The 27,857-nt window shown below is 43.4% G+C and overlaps 2 long non-coding RNA genes across 5 annotated transcripts; both read left to right on the top strand.

Moving 5' to 3' along the window:
• The first annotated feature begins 2,396 nt into the window (after positions 1-2,396).
• On the top strand, positions 2,397-5,092 carry LOC119363622. 2 transcript variants are annotated; one of them, XR_005174169.1, is made up of 2 exons: positions 2,397-2,954; positions 3,603-5,092. It is a non-coding gene; the product is annotated as an uncharacterized LOC119363622 (long non-coding RNA). The 2 variants fall into 2 exon arrangements; XR_005174170.1 differs by having other exon boundaries at positions 2,403-2,954; positions 4,631-5,092.
• Positions 5,093-6,555: 1,463 nt separating this feature from the next.
• On the top strand, positions 6,556-22,342 carry LOC119363621. 3 transcript variants are annotated; one of them, XR_005174167.1, is made up of 8 exons: positions 6,556-6,572; positions 7,458-7,509; positions 7,601-7,996; positions 8,093-8,144; positions 9,989-10,219; positions 10,725-10,929; positions 21,129-21,396; positions 21,931-22,342. It is a non-coding gene; the product is annotated as an uncharacterized LOC119363621 (long non-coding RNA). The 3 variants fall into 3 exon arrangements; XR_005174166.1 differs by lacking the exon at positions 6,556-6,572 and adding an exon at positions 6,907-7,343; XR_005174168.1 differs by lacking the exon at positions 6,556-6,572 and adding an exon at positions 6,907-7,343 and having other exon boundaries at positions 8,090-8,144.
• The last annotated feature ends 5,515 nt before the right edge of the window (positions 22,343-27,857 follow it).

Below are 27,857 nucleotides of genomic sequence, written 5' to 3'. Positions count from 1 at the left end.
GTTGGCCTTTAGTATTTAGTAATAATATTATGGGAATCCTTCTTCAATCACCATCAACATGGTTGTCCCTGTAGGTCACCTATCAATTTAAGATTCTGAACATACTAGCTTAGGCAAAGTGTGCACGAGCTACTGAAGAAACTGAAGATTGTTGGCAAACAACATAAGGCAGTAAAGGTTGTTTTTGTACTTCTCGTTTATTTTATTCTGAACTTGTGATTTATTTACTTTTTGCAGGGCGCGGTGCGACTACGGATGCTGTGAGGACGGGCTTCGCCCCTCAGGTAGCTGTGTCCTCCACTACTTAGGACAGCAGGCAGGGGAGGAAGGAGGGACAGACCTGACATCAAGCACTAGTAAGTTTTTAAATATAGTGGACATCCTACTTATAAGCTCAGGAAAAAAAGCACATCAGACTATGTACGTCACAGTGCAAAGCAAAGGAAAATCAAAGTGAACGCTTAGTTACAAAAGTTTCCTTACAAGCATTAACGCTAAAGCGAGGAAATAGCTACAGACTCACGTAGCAAACGGGCAAAACACATGGGAACATACGCATTTTACATTGACCCTTTGTACGTTCACTATGTGCAAAAAGAACAGAAAAATTAAAGTAAGTTATCATAAGCATAAAACAAATAGGTAGAGGGCACACTATCAATTGGGGAAATTTCTGAATCTTCTGTACACAATCTTGAACAAAGAATTAATTACTGATTTTTATAGTACAAACTTCTGAATCTTATTCTGGCACACCAGCACCTGTACATACTTGAGATTTAGGAGAGAACGAACGAGTTGAACAAACAATTAATTTTCACGTACAAATTTCCAAATCTTCTGTATAAACTTGAACAAACAAGCCAGCAAAAAGACAGAGAGCATAACACCAGCATTTATATGTGAGATTTAGGAAAATGAACTAGAAAACGAACTAGCAAAAAGACAGAGAGCACAACACCCGCGGGATGTGGCACATGGATAGGGAAGCTGCGCATGGTGTGAGAGATGCCGGGGAAGGTCGATGAGACGTATCGAAGAAAGTCGGCGATAGATGCCCATGCAGGTCACGCACGAGGGGTGGCGACCCCATGGCCAGCTTGCATCTAGGCGCGACGTCCAGGCAGCAGCCTGAGCTAACGCCAAGGGTGGGACGACTGGGCGACAAAGGGAAGGGAGCTGGCTTTAGCGAGCTGGCTACAGGAGTTGAACGGCGTGGAGGGGCTATATTGAACTGCTGCATCCCCTCGTACCCGTCGGCAGAGGTCCCCGTGCAGAGGTCGGTGAAAAGGCGAAGCCCTTCATCGCCGGAGCTATTGCCGGCAGTGACGCGCCGAAGCGGGGGCAGCAACTCATGGCAGGGCGGAGGGCGGCTCCGGCAGTGGCGGATCACGCGGGGTGGATGGGGGCATTTGCTACGGATCTCACGGGGTGGGATGGGGGCAGCCACTGCACCGGTCGGGGACGAAGAGCTGCCACCGTCATGGAAGGAAGGGGAAGGGAGGCCGCTGCTGCGATTGAAGCAGGGGGAGGACGCGGCGGAGGCGCGGTTGGTGGCCGGGGCCACGATGGCGGTGGTGAGCACAGGTGGCGGTGGCGGCAGGATCCTGGGGCGGCGGCAGCATCTCCGGTTGGGGGCAGGGCGGTGGCCGCATCTCCGGTTGAGGGCAAGGTAGTGGCAGCGGCGCCTGTTGGGGGTGGAGCGGCGAGCACGTCGCTGGTTGGGTCGGGAGGAGCGGCAGGCGGGGGATTAGAATCGGGGAAGGTCGAGCTTGGTTGGGCTTTTTCTTACTAGTCCGGGAGTTCGACAACATCCCATCGGGCCCTATGTAGGCCTGACGTGATCCGAATAGTTATTTTAATCTTGGAATTAGAATAGTGCTACTATATATATATATATCCTACAAGCAGTGGTAGTTATCACCATTTGCGTTTTGTATGTTGTATGTAATATCTATCGAAACCGAGAGTATGTACATGTAGTATGTAGTATATAACAACGATTAGGTAGTATATATACAAATTTCTAGGGCGTATGTATCATTTTTTGAGTATGCTTTTTTACATACAAATATATACGTATTTCACAAATATAACAAAAACTATGGGCTCATATGCAATTTTTTCATGTAACTTGTTTTGAAATATCTTAGATATAGTATATGAACATATTTAAAATAATAAAGTAGTATATATAATACCACATGGTAGTATATGAGACATGTGGGGTAACTACCACCGGGTGGTAGGATGGATTTTCCCTATATATATATATATATATATAGGGTCGCGCTATTCGTCATCCAGGATGAAGAATTGTTATTCCTCACCCCAGCCGAACCACACATCAGGCGGTGAAAAAACAAAGTATGAAACATAAATTTACCTCACGCATTGCTAGCTCTTACAGCATGGAGACCCTGTGCGCAAAAGAAAAAAGCGAGGTAAATTTACCTCTTCTCTCTCCTACCGAACTAATCGGGAGAAAACCAACTCTACAGATCGTGGGAGGGCTATGCTATTTCCCGCACCATCTACCTACGCTGCCCGACCTGTTCGACACGCAGCCATGGCGGTTCCCCTTCTCTGTAGGCTAACAGAGCAGGCCACTCCATCCAAGCGGGCACGAGCCGGCTGCGGTGGCTCTGCGGTGGCTCTACTGAAGTGACGGCGCCAAGTTGGATCGCGATTTCGGCGGCGGAGCGGCGCTCGGCCGCGGCGAGGTGCTCCATGAGCTCGATAAGTTTCTTATCTCTCTTCTTCCATCCTCGTATCCTTGATTGATCCTCGCCTCCCTGATTGATTTGGGCCCATTGATCTGGGTTGTTTTTTCATTGACTAGGTATGAATATGATTGACATACTTTTCAAGTTTGGTCACTGGCTCCCTGCACGCGCCCATGAGCTCAAGCCCCGCCCCTTACCTCCCTCTAACTTGGCCGCCTCCATGCCGTGGTAAAATCCCTTCCTATTTTTGATATACTGAAGTTTGTTTGTGTCGGCAGAATTTGTGTGTTTTGAGTTTGGCATCTAAATGGGGGTGGTAAGTTGTGATGGGGAAATTACTTGTCAGGGAATCACTTGGCCTTGTTGTAGTGAGAGCAGAACGAAATGACCATGTTATATGAAATTATACTGCTTATGCTAAGGTTATAGTATTAGACCAAGTCGATTCTTTTTAAAATTAGTGACAAATCAGTAGCTCATTTTGTTGTGGAAGCACAGTTTAACATTCAGTTAGTTTTTGTTGTTGTTTAGAATTTTTGACATCATGTCTGAAGACTAAATTGATATTGGTTCATATAAATGACCGTGTTGCTGCTAATCTCAGGCCATCCAGGCAAGACATAGCTTCTAGTTTTTCGGCATTAGTGCACGCTTGAAGCACTCTCCCTGTAGAAAGCAGAACCTTTCCAGTTATCTTGTAAAACCATCCCCACACTCGCAACTCCTGTTGCCCTGATGATAGAGCCATGAGCCATCCACATTGATTTTGACCCAGTTCATTCCGGCGGCTTCCAGCCAGATCAATTATGTACTCATCCACTCACCTCTTTCTTTCATGAGTAATTAACTGGTATATTGTTGCATGTATTATTGCAGTGGGCAAGTGCAGAAAAGTTATGGTCTATTTGGCGTGACGAGGTTGAGGGAAATGTGTTGCAAACTATGATGTTCTCTTAACATCCAATTGATTTGGTCATAGAACTCGGCCGCCACTCCACAATTGCATATGGTGGTTGCGAACAAACTTATTTGTACAATAAAGAAGCTAATATGTTTAATCTTGTTAGATACACTTGCGGAATGCAGAAGCAGCTTCATCATTGTCTTTTTATATTTGGTATTTTCTGACATGAACTATTGCATCTACTGAGGTAATTTCGTTGGGAAGCTTGCCAGACTATCACAAAGTTCCTTTGTAGCTCAGGCTACACAGACTATACGCTAGGCTCTCTACCGTATGCAACAGTATTTTTATCAGTCTACAAACTAGTACTTAGAATTCTTCTATTTGGAAATAACAAACAAAGGCAAACTTTATTTCTTTTCTGAAATTGTGTTCTGCATGTTCATCATATATCACAGGTTCATTTATGGAGTTCTTGAAAGAAAAAAGGTACTGATTGTGTGTGCAACTCTGCATTACATGATTTAAAATGTTGTTGCTTATATCAATAAGATTTTGGTCAAGAAATAAAAAAGAACAGACATAATTGTCAATACGCCGGGCTTTGTTTTGGAATTAAATGCTTTAGATCTTGGATGCCGCTTTTATATCCTTTGTTGTGTTCAATCAGGTTTTATTAGATGATCAATTAATCTTTGGTTGCGTCTCAGAAAAAATGATCTTTAGTTTGACATAGTGTCATCGGGTTGCAACTGAACATGACACGAAACTGTTGTTCAAGGTGTTAATGATCTTCTGTCAGATTTGTATATTAACAGATTTGCTTGTTAAAATCTTGTCAAGTTTCTTTGTGACAGTTACAGTTAAGCACATTTCCAAATATATTCTCTTGATACGAAAGGCATACAGGAAAGAGATCAAATTTTCATTATCATTCTCGTGTAGCTTTGTGCATACTTTTTGTTTAGCCATTGGTGAAATCTGCAAGCTTTCATTGTAGGTGGTAATTGAATCAAGCAATTCAGTATGAACTAATAGAGGGCAGGGGGTTCTACAGATGGAGCAGCATCAAGGACTGTGCCGTGAGGAAGCACGTGGAGTGGAGTCATGGCAGCGCCGTGATTCTCATTTAACCAATGAGAACAAACACAACCACAACCACGTCCAGCCCCCGACCTATTGATGCTCACCGTGAATTCAGTAAAGCTTAACTGAAGCTACCAATGCCAGAAGAATATAGATGAACTCTAAATTATTATGCCATGGATGGAACATGTCATTCAGCTGGTTTTGGTTATTCAGTCTCACAAAAGATTTGGATGTAAGTGAAATTTGTACCAGGAAGACAAAGATAACATTACCTGTCGTTTTCATGATGTATAGTGAATACTTGATCTGGGCTGCAACACATTTACCTTATGAATTATTCTGTCGATAAAATCGTGCTTCTCAAATTTCCTTGTATAAGTGGAAGTTTTTCCTTCTAATTTGTGTATGTTTTCAGAAGATTGCGATAGGATTGTCAATAAGTGTTATGTTAAGTGAATCTGAGAAAAATCATGATGATTCCTAGTTTTGGATTCCTGCTCTGCATCTTCTCCAATGTATTGCACAACACTTGTCTACTAGAGTAGATCATCACAACGTGTGTTCACCTCGTTAGCTCTAGAACACTCACGGAAAGATTCCTCATAGCTCTAGATCACACACAGAAAGATTCCTCATTAGCTCTAGATCACACACAGAACGATTCCTCATTAGCTCAAGATCACACATAGAAAGATTCCTTAGCATTGTTGCCCAGACGACAAGAAATAAAAATTACTGGAATAGTGCATCACACGAAATCAGAACTACTCGGGAAGCAGTCATATTTCATGACATGCCTAGGTAGGTTTACAATGAAGAAAGACGATGTGAGTTCATAACACATAAATCATAAAACAACATATTCAATACGCTGCTTGACAAAGTAGCATCTAAAAAGATCAATATCTATAGACAACTATCTTTCTGTAGCGAAAACTCTCCCGTTGATCTCGAGATGGGCATTGGTTTTTGGCGAAAACTGGGGACATTTATATTTCAAATTAGAGGCTGCAAAATCCCTACAGTTTCTGCAAAGATGTATTTCCAGTTAGCCTTGGCAACATCCTTGTCTGGATGACCCCACAGATTCAGCAACATTGAACATATAAACCCTCAAGAACTCCTAGGCAGGACCAAGCTAGCCATGTCGCCCCATAAATCGCTGCTGCCACCGCTTGTAAATTTCGTGCCCCGCCAAGGGCGTTTTAGTAATTTCACGTACAGGCAAGTACAGGTGTATAAAACTCACCCGCTGCAATGGAGAAACCCTGGGCGTCGCCCGCCCCCGTGCGAGAGCGGCCTAACCCGCGTCCCCCCAAGCCCCCCCTTGCCACCGCCACCCCTCCCCTCTGCCCCGTGCCGGATCCGCCTGCCGCCGCCGCCACCGCTCTCCTCTGCCCCGTGCGGGATCCTACCTCCTGGCCTCCTCCTCCTCCCGCTACCCTCATCCCCTCTGCCGCCGCCGGGCCCTCTCCTCTCCCCGTCGGTGCGAGTGCGTGTGTCGCGGCGTGCGGAGAGCGAGGAGAGGGATAGGACAGACGCGTGAGGAGGAGGAGGCCACGGCCGTCGGCTCCTCTCCTCTCCTCGTCGTCTCCTCCCCTCTCCCCGTTGGCGCCAGCGTGCTGGTCGTGTGGCGTGAGGTGAGCGAGAAGAGGGAGGGGGAAGATGCGTGAGGAGGAGGAGGACCAGGCGGTGGCGTGCTGCTGGAGTGGAGGAGTGGTCGTCCGCTGCACGTCGTCGTCGTCCTCATACCCAATCTAGCAGCGGCAGCTGCAGGCCAGTGCGTTAGCTAAAGGAGCATGAGTGAAGAAGTCCTCCTTCAGAATCTTGCCGAGATGCTCCTCTCTCTTTGGGTCTTCTTTCTTCTCTGTACTTTAAACCCTCAAGAACTCCTAGGCAGGACCAAGCTAGCCACGTCGCCCCATAAATCGCTGCTGCCACCGCTTGTAATTTTCGTGCCCCATCAAGGGCGTTTTAGTAATTTTATGTACAGGCAAGTACAGGTGTATAAAACTCACCCGCTGCAATGGAGAAACCCTAGCCGTCGCCCGCCCCCGCGCGAGAGCGGCCTAACCCGCGTCCCCCCGAGCCCCCCCCCCTTGCCGCCGCCACCCCTCCCCTCTGCCCCGTGCCGGATCCGCCTGCCGCCGCCGCCACCGCTCTCCTCTGCCCCGTGCGGGATCCTACCTCCTGGCCTCCTCCTCCTCCCGCTAACCTCATCCCCTCTGCCGCCGCCGGGCCCTCTCCTCTCCCCGTCGGTGCGAGTGCGTGGGTCGCGGCGTGCGGAGAGCGAGGAGAGGGAGAGGACAGACGCGTGAGGAGGAGGAGGCCACGGCCGTCGGCTCCTCTCCTCTCCTCGTCGTCTCCTCCCCTCTCCCCGCCGGCCCAGCGCGCTGGTCGTGTGGCGTGAGGTGAGCGAGGAGAGGGAGGGGGAAGATGCGTGAGGAGGAGCAGGACCAGGCGGTGGCGTGCTGCTGGAGTGGAGGAGTGGTCGTCCGCTGCACGTCGTCGTCGTCCTCATACCCAATCTGGCAGCGGCAGCTGCAGGCCAGTGCGTTAGCTAAAGGAGCATGAGTGAAGAAGTCCTCCTTCAGAATCTTGCCGAGATGCTCCTCTCTCTTTGGGTCTTCTTTCTTCTCTGTACTTTGTTTTCACAGTATTCTCTCTATCCTGTTTGATGATTTGTTCATGAGCTAATTTGTTCTTATTGTGGTTCCACTTCTATTTCTATCTCGCAGGATTTTGTTCCAATGACACGTTGCTGACTATTTGAGTTTTTTGCTCAATCGGGTAAACCTTTTGTTTTGACCATTTGCCGTTAGAATATTTGAGGCACTTAACTAGACACTGTATACCAAGTAGTTCATCAATTTTCTTGCAGGCCTGTAGTGTCCGCCATCATGTAATTTTAGGACCAAATTCAGAGAAAACAGTCGCCTCTATGGAATTGTTGAAGAACCTGTCAATCCAACGGATTCAGTTGCACAATATTCGATTTGATGGTTGACAATATGCAGAGCATCTTGGGAGCCTCCATCATGTTCTGGATAAAGCAGCTGACGAAATAGTATGCTGATCCCGTCCCTTGTTGACGATGAATTTGCCTTGAGCACTGCGGTTTTGTCAATTTGGTAGAGCTTGCTGTCCTCTAGGTTTTATGTACAGAGTTCTTAGAAATGAAGCAGCTGCAGAAAAGGGACATCCTGAGGAGAGGTACACCAACGCCTTCCTTGGGCACGGACCAGAGGACTCACATTTTGTGTAGAGCTCACTTACTGTAAGCTTCAAATGTCAAAACACCCATGACATCTCTTTGTCTTCCAGAGACTGTATGTTTTCTGTTGAATTAACACGTGAATTCGCTTACTAGCAGAAGTGACGATATTGGATCTGGTTTTGGTCATTTCAGAATTGCTGTTGAGGATGTAAGATTCTCTCTCCATTGTTTCTTTTTTCAGTTGTTGACGTTCAGTACTATGTCAGTCCATCTAATATTGTTACTTCTGCTTTCTGTAGTTAAGCAGCACTAATTGTTTATCAAGTATAAGTAGCTCATCTATTGCTTTCTCCAACACGATTGAGCTTAGTTTCAGATCCGCCACAAGTTCAAACACGATTGAGCTGACGGGTCGTGTTGGAACTAATCTTGTTATTAGTGCTAGGTTTAGATTATTTCTTCTTTTTGAGTTAGTTAGCAGCATGTATGGGTGCTCCGAGGAGTCTAAGCGGCTAGGTAGCGTAGCAGATAAATACGCAGTGGAAGCATGTGTACTTAGTTGTGGCAACGCCGCGTGAGCTTCCAGTTAGTTATCTGCAGATACTTGGGTTGGACTCAAGCATATACGTGCAGTTAGCTAGCGGAGCCGGATCAAGCCAATGTGTGTGGCTGGCCGTGGTGTGTGCATGCATGGCAGGAGTGGTGCGCGTGTGTGCATGCTAGCTAGGTAGTTAGTGGGTCAAAGTAGTGGCGTGAGTTTAGGTGACACTGATGCTGGCCCTGTGTATATATAGTTTGCATTACGAAATAGAATAAGCAGGCCAGGAGGGCTGTGGAAAAATGTAGTGTTTGTGTCACCAAGGAAGAGAGCTGTCGGCAAAGCCGGTGCTGGTTTCTTCCTTGGGCGTGTGTGTACGTGTGTGTTCATGAGAGTGTTCTTGTGTTCTTGTGAGAAACCATATACGAGAGAAGAGAGAGTTGAGAGGAGGAAGAAGAGCGGCGCTGCGAGGATGAGGCGGCGCCAACAGGTCGGGGGCCACTGGTCGAGGCGGAGGGGAGGAACACCTCCCTCCCAGTCGCCCTCCTCGCCATATGTGTCTCAGGTGCTGCCACAGAAACTTGTTGTGCCATGGGCTTTTTTCAGGGGGGAAATGGTACCTTATTTACTACTCCCTCCGTAAACTAATATAAGAGCGTTTAGAATACTAAAATAGTGATCTAAACGCTCTTATATTAATTTACAAAGGGAGTATTTAGTTTGACTACATGCTTCCTGAGGTGCCTTTGTTTCGAAATAGTCATAGAAGATGATTTTTAGATTATTTATTTGGAAGCATATATTGGGCATACAACTGAAATCTCCTTATGTTCGAGTCGATTTCCACCACCCTTAAATTCCCTTAGTATGACTGTTTATATAACCTTTAAGGCAAATGTGAAGTTAACTCAAGAAATTGCCAGGTGATTATGCACTGACAATTCATTTTATCTCTATGATCTCCTCATGAAAACAATCATAGTGCAGGATGTTGTTCCCCAATTTGTCATTTATCTTTGAATATCCCTTTATATTGGGGCTACTACCTATCTAGCTCACTGAGTGTTATCCAAATTGCCCTTCTAGCTTACACTGAATGATACAAAGGTGTCTTCTCTGCCTTTGTTTTATATTTTTGCTAAACATGTTGGTATGTATCTTCATTTGTATATCATCTCCTGTGTTTTGTGATACTTCGCCGGATTCTTTGTCAATAGTTTGAATAAAGTCTATTAAACAATCTGATTAAAGGATAGCTACAATGAATACATGTGTAGTTAAATCTAAATGCATATTGTTTTGGCTAAGAGTTAAATCCATATACCTGCATTGTTGTTGTTTTAATTTTCCTTAGTTGCACCAAGTGTGATAGTACTTTTCATGCCTCTGTGCTAATTAACAGAATATTTGTTATAAAGGTCTGATGCGTGACGAAATCCTTGGATTTGCAAAATTACCACTCTGTTTCTCTTCATATCATTTTCTTTTGATTCGAATTTGCTCGTGTTTCGCAGGGGCGACATAGCTAAAATTTGACGTGAGAAGTGCAGCCACAACAATGGGCAGCCGAATAAAAAATATAGGGAGACACAAGGAGAATATAACTGGTCATACTTCAACAATGGCCACACTACTTATGATGGTTCAAGAGAAGATATCCGTGATACTGAGCCTGGTGATGAGGGCATCAAGACAAAGAGATTAATTCACAACTCTGTTGTTGATAGGCTGTACAAATTTACAAGGTACCGCTATTTCTTTCTATGTATAAATTTGTGAGCACAGCTACTTGGAAATTCAGCGATTCATGGTGGAAGCAAGTTTTTTTGTTTTCCTTTAGTCATTTTATCATGTGTTCACATCTTAGTTTCTTGCATTATGGAATTATTTTGTGACATTAGACATGTATTCTTGCCATTAAAGTGTGACAGATGTGCCATAGAAAAGTTATCATCCATCGGGACCTTAAACCAGAGAACTTATATGCGAACAACAAGGAGAGTTCTCCTCTAAAGGCAATTGATTTTTGTCTATATGTGTTCTGTAGGCCTGGTATGCTCAGTAGACAACTGATGCTCAAGAACATACATTTGCAGCTTATAATCTTGACATGCTAAAATAAGTGATGTAGATCTTCCTATTTTTTTCTCTGGTTTGTGTAGTAATTTCAAGCCTACCAATATATATGTTACACAGTGAAGTCCTGAATCTACTGTTATGACAGAATTTGAATTTCTTTGACTTTTGTAGGCACCACGATATGTAACTTATGTTTGTTGCTTCGGAGAGTACTGCCATGCTGTCATGGTCTTCAAAATGTGGAAGGTGACTTTTGCTTGATCTAGAGTGGACGTTGAGCCTTGCCTTGTGGTGGCAGTAGACAAGGAAGTCGCCCATTGATTGATCTTGAGATGGCCATGTCCCTGCATTGCGGACGCTGAAGACAGTGTGTGTGGTATGAGCCCTGTCTCCTCCAACTTATATTTTGGAAGCAAGTCTTCATCACTATCCGCGCCAAATTTTCTTCCCATCCAGGCCTACAATGTGTTCCTCCTATTCCATGGTTGTACCATTTTTGCTGTGCTTTGTCTGAGTGTTTGGCATCCTCTCTTTGCCTCAGATAAGAGATGCACTAGCTGCGAGGAGATATGAAAGGGCCAGTTCCGAATCTTCATGGAACTACTGAATTTGAGCGCATACTTTGGCCTCTTTCTGGTCCAGCGTGTTTGCATCAACATTTGAATCATTTTTTATAAATGTCTTGAGAATATGGTGATTACGATTGTCTGATGTTCAATTCTATTTTTAGCAAATTATTCAGGAAGCCACGATCCTTAGTTGCGGCTGATGAGTGAAGGAATTATGTAGTACTGGTGGCACGCAGTTCACACTCCAACCCAATTCGAGTTCATCTCCCATCAGCCCTGCTGCACACCGCCGGCAAATAACCCTGTGACGCTAAATCCCTTTGTTCCATGGTCTAATGAATTTAACAGAAAGCCTCAAATAGACCGACTTGATCCGTAATGTTTCATCAAGAAAAATGTTTTTTTTCGCGTCTCTCGTTCTGCACTACTCTTTACCAAATTATATATTGTAGGGAGCCTAGGAGAATCAGCTAGGGTATGCATCACCTAAAGTGGCACCCTGCAGCAAGCTTGCGTTCACTACATACAGTTCACATCGATTGTTTATAGGAGCTTTATAGAAGTTCTTCGATTGACCCCTATGTTTGCCAACGGAGTTAGTTGATGATTCCTACATGGAGAGGATTCCGATGTTGTATATTGTTTCTTACAAACTAATAAACGGTAACTCAGATTAATAATTCTCTCTCCGTATCTAATAATTTTCTCTTTGAATATTAATTAAAGGAATGGCTGTTGGCATTTAAGTTTTACGAGCTTGTCAATTTCTTCAAATCATTCTAATAGAGTGTGTAATATTTCCTTGGCATATCTGTAGTAAGGTGTCGCCTACTTGGAGATATAGAGGTTTTTAGGACACCACACACATTTATGGTATGTTGAAAAGGGAACCAAATCTATGTTTTAATGTTTAACATTCATATGAAGTTTTTCTGCAAATGTGACCATGGAATCCATATTTCTAGGTTCGCTTTTAATAATATGCATGATCTTTCATTTGCAGTTCTAGAGACCTGCTACTTATTCATAATTTCATACTCCCTTCGATCCGTAATAAGAGTTGCGGGTTTAAAATAAGTTGAACTAACCTCAGTGAAGGAAATATGCCCTAGAGGCAATAATAAAGTTATTATTTATTTCCTTATAATCATGATAAATGTTTATTATTCATGCTAGAATTGTATTTTCCGGAAACATAATACATGTGTGAATACATAGACAAACAGAGTGTCACTAGTATGCCTCTACTTGACTAGCTCGTTAATCAAAGATGGTTATGTTTCCTAACCATGAACAATGAGTTGTTATTTGATTAACGAGGTCACATCATTAGTAGAATGATCTGATTGACATGACCCATTCCATTAGCTTAGCACCTGATCGTTTAGTATGTTGCTATTGCTTTCTTCATGACTTATACATGTTCCTACGACTATGAGATTATGCAACTCCCGTTTACCGGAGGAACACTTTGGGTACTACCAAACGTCACAACGTAAATGGGTGATTATAAAGGAGTACTGCAGGTGTCTCCAATGGTCGATGTTGGGTTGGCGTATTTCGAGATTAGGATTTGTCACTCCGATTGTCGGAGAGGTATCTCTGGGCCCTCTCGGTAATACACATCACATAAGCCTTGCAAGCATTACAACTAATATGTTAGTTGTGAGATGATGTATTACGGAACGAGTAAAGAGACTTGCCGTTGACGAGATTGAACTAGGTATTGGATACCGACGATCGAATCTCGGGCAAGTAACATACCGATGACAAAGGGAACAACGTATGTTGTTATGCGGTCTGACCAATAAAGATCTTCGTAGAATATGTAGGAGCCAATATGGGCATCCAGGTCCCGCTATTGGTTATTGACCAGAGACATGTCTCGGTCATGTCTACATTGTTCTCGAACCCGTAGGGTCCGCACGCTTAAGGTTACGATGACAGTTATATTATGAGTTTATGCATTTTGATGTACCGAAGGTTGTTCGGAGTCCCGGATGTGATCACGGACATGACGAGGAGTCTCGAAATGGTCGAGACGTAAAGATTGATATATTGGAAGCCTATGTTTGGACATCGGAAGTGTTCCGGGTGAAATCGGGATTTTACCGGGTTACCGGGAGGTTACCGGAACCCCCCGGGAGCCATATGGGCCATCATGGGCCTTAGTGGAAAGGAGAAAGGGGCAGCCCAAGGTGGCTGCGCCTCGTTCCCCTCCCCTAGTCCTATTAGGACTAGGAGAAGGTGGCCGGCCCCCCTCTCTCCCTTCCCCTCCGAGGAATCCTAGTTGGACTAGGATTGGGGGGAGGAATCCTACTCCCAGAGGGAGTAGGACTCTCCTGCGCCTCCCTCTTTGGCCGGCCAGCCTCCCCTCCTCTCCTCCTTTATATACGGAGGCAGGGGCACCTCTAAACACACAAGTTGACACAAGTTGATCCACGTGATCGATTCCTTAGCCGTGTGCGGTGCCCCCTGCCACCATATTCCTCGATAATACTGTAGCGGAGTTTAGGTGAAGCCCTGCTGTTGTAGTTCATCAAGATCGTCACCACGCCGTCGTGCTGACGAAACTCTTCCCCGACACTTTGCTGGATCGGAGTCCGGGGATCGTCATCGAGCTGAACGTGTGCTCGAACTCGGAGGTGCCGTAGTTTCGGTGCTTGATCGGTTGGATCGTGAAGACGTACGACTACTTCCTCTACGTCGTGTCATTGCTTCCGCAGTCGGTCTGCGTTGGGTACGTAGACAACACTCTCCTCTCGTTGCTATGCATCACATGATCCTGTGTGCGCGTAGGAAAATTTTTGAAATTACTACGAAACCCAACAGTGGCATCCGAGCCTAGGTTAATGATGTTGATGTTATATGCACGAGTAGAACACAAGTGAGTTGTGGACGATACAAGTCATACTGCCTACCAGCATGTCATATTTTGGTTCAGCGGTATTGTTGGACGAGACGACCCGGACCAACCTTACGCGTACGCTTACGCGAGACCGGTTCCCTCGACGTGCTTTGCACACAGATGGCTTGCGGGCGACTGCCTCTCCAACTTTAGTTGAACCAAGTATGGCTACGCCCGGTCCTTGCGAAGGTTAAAACGGAGTCTATTTGACAAACTATCGTTGTGGTTTTGATGCGTAGGTGAGATTGGTTCTTACTTAAGCCCGTAGCAGCCACGTAAAACATGCAACAACAAAGTAGAGGACGTCTAACTTGTTTTTGCAGGGCATGTTGTGATGTGATATGGTCAAGGCATGATGCTGAATTTTATTGTATGAGATGATCATGTTTTGTAACCAAGTTATCGGCAACTGGCAGGAGCCATATGGTTGTCGCTTTATTGTATGCAATGCAATCGCGATGTAATGCTTTACTTTATTACTAAACGGTAGTGATAGTCGTGGAAGCATAAGATTGGCGAGACGACAACGATGCTACGATGGAGATCAAGGTGTCGCGCCGGTGACGATGGTGATCATGACGGTGCTTCGGAGATGGAGATCACAAGCACAAGATAATGATGGCCATATCATATCACTTATATTGATTGCATGTGATGTTTATCTTTTTATGCATCTTATCTTGCTTTGATTGATGGTAGCATTATAAGATGATCTCTCACTAAATTATCAAGAAGTGTTCTCCCTGAGTATGCACCGTTGCAAAAATTCTTCGTGCTGAGACACCACGTGATGATCGGGTGTGATAGGCTCTACGTTCAAATACAACGGGTGCAAAACAGTTGCGCACGCAGAATACTCAGGTTAAACTTGACGAGCCTAGCATATGCAGATATGGCCTCGGAACACGGAGACCGAAAGGTCGAGCGTGAATCATATAGTAGATATGATCAACATAATGATGTTCACCGATGAAACTACTCCATCTCACGTGATGATCGGACATGGTTTAGTTGATTTGGATCACGTGATCACTTAGAGGATTAGAGGGATGTCTATCTAAGTGGGAGTTCTTTAATAATATGATTAATTGAACTTAAAATTTATCATGAACTTAGTCCCTGATAGTATCTTGCTTGTTTATGTTGATTGTAGATAGATGGCTCGTGCTGTTGTTCCGTTAAATTTTAATGCGTTCCTTGAGAAAGCAAAGTTGAAAGATGATGGTAGCAATTACACGGACTGGGTCCGTAACTTGAGGATTATCCGCATTGCTGCACAGAAGAATTACGTCCTGGAAGCACCGCTGGGTGCCAGGCCTGCTGCTGGAGCAACGCCAGATGTTATGAACGTCTGGCAGAGCAAAGCTGATGACTACTCGATAGTTCAGTGTGCCATGCTTTACGGCTTAGAATCGGGACTTCAACGACGTTTTGAACGTCATGGAGCATATGAGATGTTCCAGGAGTTGAAGTTAATATTTCAAGCAAATGCCCGGATTGAGAGATATGAAGTCTCCAATAAGTTCTATAGCTGCAAGATGGAAGAGAACAGTTCTGTCAGTGAGCATATACTCAAAATGTCTGGGTATAATAAATCACTTGATTCAATTGGGAGTTAATCTTCCATATGATTGCGTCATTGACAGAATTCTCCAATCACTGCCACCAAGCTACAAGAGCTTCGTGATGAACTATAATATGCAAGGGATGAACAAGACTATTCCCGAGCTCTTCGCAATGCTAAAAGCTGCGGAGGTAGAAATCAAGAAGGAGCATCAAGTGTTGATGGTTAACAAGACCACTAGTTTCAAGAAAAAGGGCAAAGGGAAGAAAAAGGGGAACTTCAAAAAGAACGGCAAGCAAGTTGCTGCTCAAGAGAAGAAACCCAAGTCTAGACCTAAGCCTGAAACTGAGTGCTTCTACTGCAAGCAGACTGGTCACTGGAAGCGGAACTGCCCCAAGTATTTGGCGGATAAGAAGGATGGCAAGGTGAACAAAGGTATATGTGATATACATGTTATTGATGTGTACCTTACCAATGCTCGCAGTAGCACCTGGGTATTTCATACTGGTTCTGTTGCTAATATTTGCAACTCGAAACAGGGACTACAGAATAAGCGGGCACTGGCAAAGGACGAGGTGACGATGCGCGTGGGAAACGGTTCCAAAGTCGATGTGATCGCGGTCGGCACGCTACCTCTACATCTACCTTCGGGATTAATATTAGACCTAAATAATTGTTATTTGGTGCCAGCGTTGAGCATGAACATTATATTTGGATCTTGTTTAATGCGAGACGGTTATTCATTTAAATCAGAGAATAATGGTTGTTCTATTTATATGAGTAATATCTTTTATGGTCATGCACCCTTGAAGAGTGGTCTATTCTTACTAAATCTCGATAGTAGTAATACACATATTCATAATGTTGAAACCAAAAGATACAGAGTTGATAATGAAAGTGCAACTTATTTGTGGCACTGTCGTTTAGGTCATATCGGTGTAAAACGCATGAAGAAACTCCATACTAATGGACTTTTGGAACCACTTGATTATGAATCACTTGGTACTTGCGAACCGTGCCTCATGGGCAAGATGACTAAAACACCGTTCTCCGGTACTATGGAGAGAGCAACAGATTTGTTGGAAATCATACATACCGATGTATGTGGTCCGATGAATATTGAGGCTCGTGGCGGATATCGTTATTTTCTCACCTTCACAGATGATTTAAGCAGATATGGATATATCTACTTAATGAAGCATAAGTCTGAAACATTTGAAAAGTTCAAAGAATTTCAGAGTGAAGTTGAAAATCATCGTAACAAGAAAATAAAGTTTCTACGATCTGATCGTGGAGGAGAATATTTGAGTTACGAGTTTGGTGTACATTTGAAAAACTGTGGAATAGTTTCGCAACTCACGCCCCCCCCCCCGGAACACCACAGCGTAATGGTGTGTCCGAACGTCGTAATCGTACTTTACTAGATATGGTGTGATCTATGATGTCTCTTACAAATTTACCGCTATCATTTTGGGGATATGCTTTAGAGACGGCCGCATTCACGTTAAATAGGGCACCATCAAAATCCGTTGAGACGACGCCTTATGAACTATGGTTTGGCAAGAAACCAAAGTTGTCGTTTCTTAAAGTTTGGGGCTGCGATGCTTATGTGAAAAAGCTTCAACCTGATAAGCTCGAACCCAAATCGGAGAAATGTGTATTCATAGGATACCCAAAGGAAACTGTTGGGTACACCTTCTATCACAGATCCGAAGGCAAAACATTTGTTGCTAAGAATGGATCATTTCTAGAGAAGGAGTTTCTCTCGAAAGAAGTGAGTGGGAGGAAAGTAGAACTTGACGAGGTAACTGTACCTGCTCCCTTACTGGAAAGTAGTTCATCACAGAAAACTGTTTCAGTGACACCTACACCAGTTAGTGAGGAAGCCAATGATCATGATCATGAAACTTCAGATCAAGATACTACTGAACTTCGTAGATCAACCAGAGTAAGATCCGCACCAGAGTGGTACGGTAATCCTGTTCTGGAGGTCATGCTACTAGATCATGATGAACCTACGAACTATGAAGAAGCGATGGTGAGCCCAGATTCCGCAAAGTGGCTAGAAGCCATGAAATCTGAGATGGGATCCATGTATGAGAACAAAGTATGGACTTTGGTTGACTTGCCCGATGATCGGCAAGCGATTGAGAATAAATGGATCTTTAAGAAGAAGACTGACGCTGATGGTAATGTTACTGTCTACAAAGCTCGACTTGTCGCAAAAGGTTTTCGGCAAGTTCAAGGAATTGACTACGATGAGACCTTCTCACCCGTAGCGATGCTTAAGTCCGTCCGAATCATGTTAGCAATTGCCGCATTTTATGATTATGAAATTTGGCAAATGGATGTAAAAACTGCATTCCTGAATGGATTCCTGGAAGAAGAGTTGTATATGATGCAACCAGAAGGTTTGTCGATTCAAAGGGAGCTAACAAAGTGTGCAAGCTCCAGCGATCCATTTATGGACTGGTGCAAGCCTCTCGGAGTTGGAATAAACGTTTTGATAGTGTGATCAAAGCATTTGGTTTTATACAGACTTTTGGAGAAGCCTGTATTTACAAGAAAGTGAGTGGGAGCTCTGTAGCATTTCTGATATTATATGTGGATGACATATTACTGATTGGAAATGATATAGAATTTCTGGATAGCATAAAGGGATACTTGAATAAAAGTTTTTCAATGAAAGACCTCGGTGAAGCTGCTTACATATTAGGCATTAAGATCTATAGAGACAGATCAAGACGCTTAATTGGACTTTCACAAAGCACATACCTTGACAAAATTTTGAAGAAATTCAAAATGGATCAAGCAAAGAAAGGGTTCTTGCCTGTGTTACAAGGTGTGAAATTGAGTATGACTCAATGCCCGACCACTGCAGAAGATAGAGAGAATATGAAAGATGTTCCCTATGCATCAGCCATAGGCTCTATCATGTATGCAATGCTGTGTACCAGACCTGATGTGTGCCTTGCTATAAGTTTAGCAGGGAGGTACCAAAGTAATCCAGGAATGGATCACTGGACAGCGGTCAAGAACATCCTGAAATACCTGAAAAGGACTAAGGATATGTTTCTCGTATATGGAAGTGACAAAGAGCTCATCGTAAAAGGTTACGTTGATGCAAGCTTTGACACTGATCCGGACGATTCTAAATCGCAAACCGGATACGTGTTTACATTAAACGGTGGAGCTGTCAGTTGGTGCAGTTCTAAACAAAGCGTCGTAGCGGGATCTACATGTGAAGCGGAATACATAGCTGCTTCGGAAGCAGCAAATGAAGGAGTCTGGATGAAGGAGTTCATATCCGATCTAGGTGTCATACCTAGTGCATCGGGTCCAATGAAAATCTTTTGTGACAATACTGGTGCAATTGCCTTGGCAAAGGAATCCAGATTTCACAAAAGGACCAAACACATCAAGAGACGCTTCAACTCCATCCGGGATCTAGTCCAGGTGGGAGACATAGACATTTGCAAGATACATACGGATCTGAATATTGCAGACCCGTTGACTAAGCCTCTTCCACGAGCAAAACATGATCAGCACCAAAGCTCCATGGGTGTTAGATTCATTACAGTGTAATCTAGATTATTGACTCTAGTGCAAGTGGGAGAGTGAAGGAAATATGCCCTAGAGGCAATAATAAAGTTATTATTTATTTCCTTATAATCATGATAAATGTTTATTATTCATGCTAGAATTGTATTTTCCGGAAACATAATACATGTGTGAATACATAGACAAACAGAGTGTCACTAGTATGCCTCTACTTGACTAGCTCGTTAATCAAAGATGGTTATGTTTCCTAACCATGAACAATGAGTTGTTATTTGATTAACGAGGTCACATCATTAGTAGAATGATCTGATTGACATGACCCATTCCATTAGCTTAGCACCTGATCGTTTAGTATGTTGCTATTGCTTTCTTCATGACTTATACATGTTCCTACGACTATGAGATTATGCAACTCCCGTTTACCGGAGGAACACTTTGGGTACTACCAAACGTCACAACGTAAATGGGTGATTATAAAGGAGTACTGCAGGTGTCTCCAATGGTCGATGTTGGGTTGGCGTATTTCGAGATTAGGATTTGTCACTCCGATTGTCGGAGAGGTATCTCTGGGCCCTCTCGGTAATACACATCACATAAGCCTTGCAAGCATTACAACTAATATGTTAGTTGTGAGATGATGTATTACGGAACGAGTAAAGAGACTTGCCGTTGACGAGATTGAACTAGGTATTGGATACCGACGATCGAATCTCGGGCAAGTAACATACCGATGACAAAGGGAACAACGTATGTTGTTATGCGGTCTGACCAATAAAGATCTTCGTAGAATATGTAGGAGCCAATATGGGCATCCAGGTCCCGCTATTGGTTATTGACCAGAGACATGTCTCGGTCATGTCTACATTGTTCTCGAACCCGTAGGGTCCGCACGCTTAAGGTTACGATGACAGTTATATTATGAGTTTATGCATTTTGATGTACCGAAGGTTGTTCGGAGTCCCGGATGTGATCACGGACATGACGAGGAGTCTCGAAATGGTCGAGACGTAAAGATTGATATATTGGAAGCCTATGTTTGGACATCGGAAGTGTTCCGGGTGAAATCGGGATTTTACCGGGTTACCGGGAGGTTACCGGAACCCCCCGGGGGCCATATGGGCCATCATGGGCCTTAGTGGAAAGGAGAAAGGGGCAGCCCAAGGTGGCTGCGCCTCTTTCCCCTCCCCTAGTCCTATTAGGACTAGGAGAAGGTGGCCGGCCCCCCTCTCTCCCTTCCCCTCCGAGGAATCCTAGTTGGACTAGGATTGGGGGGAGGAATCCTACTCCCAGAGGGAGTAGGACTCTCCTGCGCCTCCCTCTTTGGCCGGCCAGCCTCCCCTCCTCTCCTCCTTTATATACGGAGGCAGGGGCACCTCTAAACACACAAGTTGACACAAGTTGATCCACGTGATCGATTCCTTAGCCGTGTGCGGTGCCCCCTGCCACCATATTCCTCGATAATACTGTAGCGGAGTTTAGGCGAAGCCCTGCTACTGTAGTTCATCAAGATCGTCACCACGCCGTCGTGCTGACGAAACTCTTCCCTGACACTTTGCTAGATCGGAGTCCGGGGATCGTCATCGAGCTGAACGTGTGCTCGAACTCGGAGGTGCCGTAGTTTCGGTGCTTGATCGGTTGGATCGTGAAGACGTACGACTACTTCCTCTACGTCGTGTCATTGCTTCCGCAGTCGGTCTGCGTTGGGTACGTAGACAACACTCTCCTCTCGTTGCTATGCATCACATGATCCTGTGTGCGCGTAGGAAAATTTTTGAAATTACTACGAAACCCAACACTCAGTTCAAAACTACGATGCTTATTATGGATCAGAGGGAGTAATATACTTTCAGCTGCATATCAGAATGCCATTTCATCTATTTTCATTTAAAGCAGTGAGTAGTGTACATTGTTAATGGTATAAATATTGTCAGTGACCAAATTAATAGATTTATGCATTCGATTGTATGTACCAGAATTTTTAGAGTACATGCTTGGCACTACATCTACTACTCCAAGATTATGTGGTGCTGCCTTGCTGACCCAAATGTCCAGGGTCTCTTTAAGGAGAAGCCAGATGGAACAAAACATGATAATGGTCATTTGCCTTTCTCTGGGTAATACCGAAGTGACTGCTCGGCTACCAACCAAAGTCTCACCTTTTGTTTCATTGTGTATGCTGTCAACTGGCACTGAAGAAAATAGTGATTTGCTGCTGACTGACATAGTGAAAAAAAAGAAGAGGTACAATTGAATCAATAGTACTTTTCCATAAGCGTGTCTCATGTAGCTAAACATTTGCATCTTTTTTCTCATCATGTAAAAAATTTAGCAACGAGTCGTTCTTGCCTGCACACTCCCACAGTTGACATGCAAGAAGGGCAGGAATTAAATCAGTAACCTCATGTATATAGATTCCATCTTCTACTCGCCTTTCTAAGAAATTCTTTTGCGTTTGTTTTTCAGCATGTGGTTTGTTGGATCTGACCAGAACTGGTTACCATGATTTATCTATTGGCTTGCATTGGGAAAATAATTATGCTTTTCCTTTTGTTATGGTTCAGCCAAACAATAGAAATAGGCAACACCATGTTAGTTAAATGCAACCGTTATGGTTCTATGATATTATGCTATTGGTACGGCTTGGTCCATCAAACATCACTTGTTGTCTACTTATTCTTTGCTGACTTCCTTTTTTATATCTCTTATGAAGAAAGGTTATTACTCACTTTATTTATGATGTCCTGTTTCTTGTCTCACGTTGCATCATTTCAACAGGTGTGAGTCTTTTGGTGGTGCCTTTTGGAGATAATAGTTATGTAACAGAGATAATAGACAAAAAACAAAGAGGTATTATTGGGTACTCAACTATGATATGGAAGGCATTTCTGCTTTTGTCAATGACAACCCACCAAACACACCCATCAGGAAGAGTTGCTTACATGTTGAGGTCATTTTTCATACCAAAGGCACATGTAGCGATGACTACCTGATGTAAATGACTGCATAACTTAGTTAACATAAGTTGAATGACCAGAGCTATCTATATGATGCATTTCTGCCTATGTAGCTTTGCTTATCATGAACTGATCTTGTACCTTTCTTTTGGCCTATAAACCGACCATGCATTGTAATATATAATATTATGTATGAACAGTGACTCTGTATGAACATCATACCTAGATATTTATTTTCTTATGCTTCAAGTATTTTATGATTGGTCTCTAAATATTCTTACTTGCATGGTTTGAAAGCTCGGTTTGCTCTCGCCCTTTGCGCCATTGGGGCAACTTGTAAGGATTAATTTCATTGTTCAAAACTTGTCAGAAATATCTTGGAAATTCACATATACTACTACTTATATAATATAACTTTGTGAAAATGTCCAAGACTTTTAAGGAGTATTTGACTGCCCTTTTCCAGATTTGGTTTTGAACTGTAAGCCGGTGATATGAAATTCTGAAACTCATTAATCTTTCACAAGAGTTTGTAAATAACACATAGCATGGAGTATGACTTAGAGGTGTCAAACTATTTTAAAAAATTTGTAGGTAACTCTTGGTTTGGATCAGTTTTTTTCATCTTAGAAAACATGTATCATCATGAAATATTTTAATGCACACTCTTACAATACTTGGCTTACACTCGGCCTTTGCACCATTGGCGCAACGGGTCATCTAGTTACTGAAAAAGTTGCAGAGCCTGGGCAACTATTACATGTATACACATATCATTGCAGGTCCTCGTGATTCCTCTGTCCTATTTCTTTGTCGGAGATGCATGACAAAATGTAAGCAAGGAAAACTGTGAGCTGAAAGAGGAACATTAGTATGAAAGGTACTCTAAATAATCCATTAGCCACATATGACAAGGAACTAAATAAATATGACAATGAACTAAATAAACACTTGTCTACGACAGTGCGAAGAAATCCCCCCGGAAGAAGATATTAATCATATTTGGATAGCTAGCTCTCCAAGATATAAAGAATGGGTTAAAAAGATGAGCAAAACCAACACGTCACGGTACATAAGAATCTGAAGCAAAACCCAAGGAAGAGAAAATTATATTTGTTTCAAAAAAGTAAATATTAAATCTGCAAGCTCTAATATAAACTAGAATTTGGACAAATAGAAATCTTGTTTCAGTAATAGATGATTTATGCCTTACCGTACCACCCGCATCTACGGGTGGTGGTTCAGCAGGGGTGTCATTTTGTAGATCACTGTTCTTGTTCTACAGACTTATTTTAGGAGCTACGCAATTATGAAGCTATTGTTGAACAAACAGAAGGTAATGCCGTGTTTTTATAGTGTTGGAAAAAAAAGCCACATGCATGTTCGTCATTTGGACTAATGTTTAGCTGCATAGAGTATGTATTTTGAAGTTGGAAAAAGTATCCTAATTTAAAATTTGTAAGGCAATACATGAGTATATAGTACATAAAATGGAAAATTAAACAGGGACGGGACAGTTCCTCATTTGCTTGAATGAGATGAGAGTTGATGCATCCATTCTTCACTGGATGGTGAAGCCTTAGGAATATGGACTCCCATCAGTTTCAAACAAGAAATCAGAACACAGATAATTGGAGTAAGAAAACAAAATTGTGGGACTTACTATTAAAATTTCCCTAAGTCACAGCATTCTGTAGGAAAAAGATATTCTGAACACACCAACCCTGCCAGAAAACAAGGCAATTAAGTACCAAATTTCCTAATTGAAAAGAAAAGTAATACTCAAGATAAATACTACAAGTACTGATATACGTTAGATTTCTTTTATCTGTATAGGACAAGTAGTATTATTATGAAGATCAAACTGAAGGCAGAATCTTTCAGTTCTCATTAAAAAATCTGAGAGGTATATGCACATAAGAAAGAAGTACATTTTCTTCAAGCTCCTCAAAATGCAAAATAACCATGCGGGTAATACTGAAAACTCGCTTGTAATAAAACACATTTAATAACCATGGAACGACATCCAGGGTGGAACTTGATCAAAACCTGCACACAATCTGGACCATATCAGGTCAATGTCATGCTTGATGTTTCTTTACCTTTCTATTGTTTAAGTTTGCACCTGACTGAAGTTCTGGCTAGAAGAGGCATGAATCCTGCAGTCAGTGATCAAGCAATCTGCCTGGATCTTGTAGCCAAATTGAGAAGCATCTCTGCTGCTGAGAAGAACCTCATGGACCTCCCAGCACACACACTAACAACCATCAAATCAAAAAAATGTTCCAGAAGCATAGGTGTCAATCCCCTCCCTTCGTTGTTTTCTCCTTGTCCCCCAAAACTCTGGCTTTGTTGGTCATATGAACGCTTGCAAATTGAAAAACATCATCAACTCCAAGGTAACAATCACATCACGACAAATCTGGTAATTAACTGAACCCTTCCTAATGGAAATTTGGAAGAAATTATTAGAATTGGAGATGCTCACTCCTCACGTGCGCTCACACACCCAACCAAAATTCAATCAGAACACAAAACAATGCTGTCACGAAGCAGACCATGCACAACCATCCCATCTAGTTTCACTGCGATAACAACCACTGCGCTGCCAAAGACCTAGGAGCCGCCGGACATCACGCCGCCCCACCTTCCCAGCGACCAACACAACGTCGAGCCCACCAGCTACGTATCACCCCACCGAGCAGCACACTGCCCCCCAGCCAGCCAACCGATGACTTTCCTTCAAGCCACCCCACTGAGCACCACGCCGCCGTTCGCCGTCGCTACTCTCGAAATCGTTCGCAGCTTCTTCTTTCACCCCAAAAGAAAACCGTCCAGAATATAGATTAGAAAAGGACGGGGAGGTGGGACACGCGTGCAGAGTCGTAAAAATACCTCGACCCCGTTGTAATCTTACTGCGAGGGATTGTGGGCTTCTTTTTTCAATCGGCATAATGGTGGCTTTGTGGGACACGCAAGGTCTGACTCGGTTGATCGTCCAGGGTGAGGAATAAGTTATTCTTCACCCTGGGACCTAAATAGACTTTATATATATATATATATATATATATATATATATATATATATATATATATATATATATCCTACCACTCGGTGGTAGTTACCCCACACGTCTCATATACTAGCATGTGATACTATATATACTATTTTATTATTTTAAATATGTTCATATACTATATCTAAGATATTTCAAAACAAGTTACATGAAAAAATTGCACATAAGCTCATAGTTTTTGTTATATTTGTGAAATACGTACATATTTATACGTAAAAAAGAGCATACTCAAAAAATGGTACGTACTATCTAAAAATTTGTGTATATACTACCTAATCATTATTATATACTACATACTACACGTACATACTCTCGGTTTCGACAAATACTACATACAACATACAAAACGCAAGTGGTGGTAACTACCACTGCTTATAGGAAACTTTGTCATATATATACATCGAACATAGGTCTCGAATCTCACCATGATCGACATACGACTATACGGTAACGCGAACCAAGGGAAGAAGAATCCACCCTAGTAACCTCTCTCGCGTTGTTGATCGAAGTGATGGACGTCCATGCGGGCCCACGAATATATAGGCCGTCGATGATAACCAAGCGAGGAAGAGTGTCCAAAGACAACCACTGCATGTATATATGTGCCCCAAACATATGTATGGACATGCGTGATGCATGCATATATGTTTGAATACCAAAAGCACAACATTTTGATGTGGCGTAAGCATGCGTCGAAAAACGCACAATCCCCACACAGATCTGGTTCATGATGCGTCATGTGCGCCCCCCCCCCCTCCGCACTTCGACTCGGTGGGAGGGATTCGTGCGTACACATGCGCGCGAACTATATAGCTACATGTACCAAACCGTATAAGACGAACCAAAATTTAATCCCTCCTAATTATAAGTCAAATAAACCTCCATCGCTGTCGGTCGAAGTGATTGACCAAGCGGGCACACAGAGATGAACAAAGCATCTCGCTAATAACCCCATGAGATAATGCTAGAGGACAACCGCCATCGCTTGCTTGTGGGCCAAACACATGTATGGAGATGTGTGGTTGTGATGTTTGAATACCTAATATATATGCAGAACTTTGATGTGGCACCTGCCTCGAAAACCTTTAAGTCCCCCACACGAACCGAGGTTCATGGCACGTAGTATATATATGTTGCCCCCCTCGCCTCTTCGACACGTAATTATACTCCTACGTACTGTAACACAACCTGAAAACAATCCTCCTTGTTCGTCAAATTACCTTTCTCGTTGTGTCATATATTAGAGGGATGATGACCTTGCGGGCCCATGGAGGGAAGAGTCACAGGCGAACGAGTGACAGCCATCATTGTGTTGGTGATATTTTTAATACCCAATATGCACAAATTTTTGCGGTACCTGCCTCGGGAACTGGAAAGTCCCCACACGGAGCAAGATCGATTCATGACATGTGTGTCGTATATATGTGCTGCCCTGCCCCCCTCCTCCCCTCTTCGATGCATACTATATACTCCTACCGCAACACAACCCAAAAAGAAACCTCCTTGCTGGGTCAAAGTTATGGAGGAAAACCTCGCGGGCCCATAGATGGAAGCATCGCACGCGAGTGAGTGTCCTATATGAGCATAGTATTGCCCCCGGCCACCCTCTTCAACGCGTACTATATATATACTCCTACTGTACGTATAACAAAAACCAAAAAATGACCATCCTTGTTGGTCAAATTAACCTCTCTCATCGCATGTCATAGTGCTTGACGGCAACCTCACGGGCCCATGCGAGTGAGTGTCCTAGGACCACCGCGTGCATGTGGCCCAAAGATGCATGTCAAACTTTTTCTGCAGCGTACATGCGACCAAAGGAGTTTAGTGTTGAAAAATTAAAAAATACATAACATCTATCTGTTTTTTATACATTGATTGATTTCCTAGGGATTTAAATGTGCAAAATCAAATTTGATCTATATGAGACCCGTGACAATGCACAAAAATGGATTGCAAAATCATATGTGTACGTGTCCCTGGGTGCATGTTTAGTCCCGATGAAGAAATTTCTAACATCTAGAATCTTGATTTTAAAATCCAATAAATCCAAAACTAAGTTGAAATTCATGAAACTGGTCGTGGTGTCATATGGACACCAATATACTATGATATTATTGTTTTTTTCAAATTTGAGACAAGTTTTGATATAATCTTCTTACATACAGGAAATTATAAATAATTATCAACCAATATCATAAATGAACTCTTTATTCGAACCTTGTGCTTTAGACCAACAAAATGTAAGCGCAGTGCTTCGGCTAAGCAATAAAGCGGCATAATTAATCATCAAAAATGAAAAATCAATATAATACGTACCGCACATGCGTCCCATGTGCCGTACGAGCATGTGTGAGTTGATGAGACGCATGCTAGCAGGTAGACGGGAGGCCGAGGCATGCGCGTGTTCGCTACGCACTCACCATTGGGCATGCTACTAGCTGTGTGAAATGACGGTAGGCGTGCCAGCAGTCCGCTGCGCAGGCTCACCGAGAGGCGAGCTAGCCCTTTGACCACCGCCCACCTTGCTCCCACAACTCCATATTAATGGCGCGCCTGATGCGCGGCCGCACACTCCGTCCACATTTGTCACCACCGCATGGAGTGTCTTAGGATTTTGCCTTAGCGCACCAACGGTGGGAGTGGCGACGCTGGGGCTGGTGAAGCACCTG

This window comes from Triticum dicoccoides, chromosome 2B (assembly GCF_002162155.2).
Source record: "Triticum dicoccoides isolate Atlit2015 ecotype Zavitan chromosome 2B, WEW_v2.0, whole genome shotgun sequence".
Taxonomy (NCBI): Eukaryota; Viridiplantae; Streptophyta; class Magnoliopsida; order Poales; family Poaceae; genus Triticum; species Triticum dicoccoides.
The sequence above is the reverse complement of the archived record's forward strand: the minus strand, read 5'-3'. Positions and strand labels throughout refer to the sequence as shown.